Genomic DNA, 2,948 nt, shown 5'->3' on the forward strand with positions numbered 1-2,948 from the left:
CAGAAAAGCAAAGCTGGATGTGAGCAGTTGAGCTCAGGTGACCAGTGAGTCAGCGGTGAGACCCAGAGTAGAGGAACCGCCGCCCTCTCCCCCCACAAAAAAAGAACATCAAAAGGGGCTGCCACATTATTGGGTAAGCGATGCAGAAATCCCATCCTCTTTGGAGAATTCCCCAAAACTGCAATTTGCCCGTCTGCTTGTGCCTATGTTCTCTATGCGGGCTCAGGATTCTTTCTCCATCCTAACCACCACTGCCTGCTTCCTCCTTCATGATCTGAACGACAAACAACAGAACCTTAAAAACAAGGGCAGTGGACTCTGCAACTCAGAGGAAATTGGAGGACAGTGTCAGGGACCCCAGAAGTGAGTTTGGGAGTGAATAGAGACAAAGCAGACCCATATTAAAACACCTACACAGACCTGTAAGACAGACACTAAACTTGGGCTCTGAGTGAGACCTCGACCAAAGCCTGAGCCTATCGCAGAAGACAGCAGCCTATCGCTGCCCATCACAGCCCAGCAGAGCCCAGCAGAGCTGGGGCAGGACCATGGAGAACAACCTGTGAGCTCCTCATTGCTCAGCCCAGTGAGCTGTGGGCTGGCTTCGGGGTTATTTCCCACCAGCTGCTTAACTTCCACAGAAGGACACACAGTACCTCTGGACCCACCTGGGAGGTTCCAAACAGTCTGAAGTCCAAAATAACAAGGGACAGTAGGCTCTTCTTCCCCTGTTACTTCCTCCTGTGTTCGCTCTAGGATAGGAACCAGCATTTTGAGTCCCTTGCAACCAACGTATGTGAAACTGATGAAGTCCCAGGGTGCTTGCTCTAAAATATTTATGATTTATTCCCTCCTACGGTGTCTGAATCATCCGTGCTATTGCACTGTAACAACGTAGCTGTTTCTGCTCTCTTATCTGTGTGCCCCAATCACAGTAGCATATCTAGCTTAAGGTAGGTGTTCAATAAACATCTGTTGAACTTAAAAATCTTACATTCATCTCCAGTTAGAATTGGTTTTTGGCCAGCAGGAGCCATATGTTACATTTTCTTTGTATACACTTTAAGCTCTATAAACAGGTAGGTACTCAATACATATTTGGGAATAAATGGTTGATTACTTGGCTATAACCCTTCTTCAGGCTGTGTCTGAGAACCCTCATGTACATACTGAGAAATACAAATATACATGTTGGAGTTCTTTGCTTTTTTTTGGGGGGGGGTTCCCCATCCCTGGAGATGGAGGGGACAGGGAGTATAACCTGAGATGGTTTCTCAGGGGTCTACACTCTAAATTCGATGGTTTTGAAACCAGTAACTAAAGAATAAACCTTGAATCTAATAACAACTCCATTAACACACCCATGTGAACACAGGCATGTGTCACATAAATACGTGTGCCATATGCATTTATTACATGCAGGTATGATTCTGGAATATATTAGAGATATAAAAACTGGTAACCATTCAACGACAGGAAATTTTCATGCGTGATAATAACAGCGATGCAGACTTCTATTCTTTAGTGGCTATTGTCATTAGGACTGGTAGCAAATCACAAGTGTCTTGACAAGAGTAATTACCAGCATTAATTTAACCCCTTTCTCAGATTCAGTACTTCCTGGGGTGGCAAGACCTACTGGAGGGGGGGGGGGCACTATTTCAACTAAAAGCCATAGGCTGAGAAGAGGAATCACAAAGAGCGGAAAGTAGCCCTTCTCCCACTGAGAGTCCTGCCTCACAGGACCATCTTAATCAATGCAATGTATAGAAGGCAGGGGTCGCCCTGAAAAGTCAAACATATTATTCCAGCAATCTGTTAACCACTGATGACACTGTCCCCCAGAAGGCGGTACAAAATTACTGCCTCCAAGCGTACACAATCCAGGACAGACACTTGACACAGCAGATGGGGTGATCTGTGTGTAAACCTAGTCCTGTTCCAAACACTCAAAGGGAGCTTCCTCCCGCAACCTGAGTGCATCCTGTGAGGGGCTTGTGCGGTGCATTCTGTTCTCATGTAACTGGGTTTTCTTGAAAGCCAGGCACTTTTCTCCTGAGGTCCGAGCATGCTCGCAAGCGGGATTCCTGAGGTTTTGGGCACGGACCCAGCACTAGGCCAGAGGGCCTGCCGGACAGCCTGCAGCCCCTCTCCGCCCTCTGGGCGGCACCTTCTCTCTCCTCTAGCTCCCGGCGGGCGGCATCCGTTCGTGCTGTGTCACCTTCGCCGGCCTGAGCTCCAGCCGCCTAGAAGCCGGCAGCTCCAGCGGCTTCCTTCCTTAGCTCGCGGGCCTCCAGCCTGGGAGATAGATAATCCCCGGGCCAAGGAGCCTGAGCCCGGTGGGCGGAGCCGACAGAGGCACGGTCTGGGCATCCAGCAGCAGCGAGGCGGCAGCGCCGGCCGGGCCTGGGCCGGGACCGGGACTGCGGGCCAGCCTTTGGCCCACAGGGCCTCTAGGACGCAGAATTGGGAGGGGCGCGCAGGGCGCACCGATTCCCTCCAGGGTCTGCTGGCCATGCATACCCACAGAGCGCCTCGGTACAAGGGTCAGCCCAAGCGTGGGGGGCGGTGAAGGGAGGCGGGGGAGAGAACACTCGAGCTCCCCAAGGCTTCTCCCGGTTCATCCAGACCACCCCTCCCCAGCGCTGCAGCCAGTCTGTCGGGTCTAGGGGCGTGAGATGCGGAGGGACTCCCTTTGTGAACCCGGCACACACGCAAGCACGACCCCCTCTCTAAGAAACACGGGCGCGCACGCCCGCCCCGGAACCCAAAAAAATAACAAACCCCAACTGGGAACCCCCCAGGGGGTTGAAGGGGGACCCGGGCGCGTCCCCAATTTTGCAGCCCGTTGGGGGTCCCCCCCCCCCCTAAACCCCAATTTCTCAAGGTGGGGGGGGGGTTGTCCTCACAAAAAAGCTGGGGGGGGAGGGCAACCTTCTTTTCCGGGG

The 2,948-nt window shown here is 52.5% G+C and overlaps 1 protein-coding gene across 7 annotated transcripts in view; it reads right to left on the reverse strand.

Annotated features, from left to right (window-relative positions):
• CTIF (cap binding complex dependent translation initiation factor) overlaps positions 1 to 2,948 on the reverse strand; it is a 236,618-nt gene that overhangs the window by 232,768 nt on the left and 902 nt on the right. The gene's annotated exons all lie outside the window — the stretch shown is intronic.

This window comes from Myotis lucifugus, unplaced genomic scaffold (assembly GCF_000147115.1).
Source record: "Myotis lucifugus unplaced genomic scaffold, Myoluc2.0 scaffold_16, whole genome shotgun sequence".
Lineage (NCBI taxonomy): Eukaryota > Metazoa > Chordata > Mammalia > Chiroptera > Vespertilionidae > Myotis > Myotis lucifugus.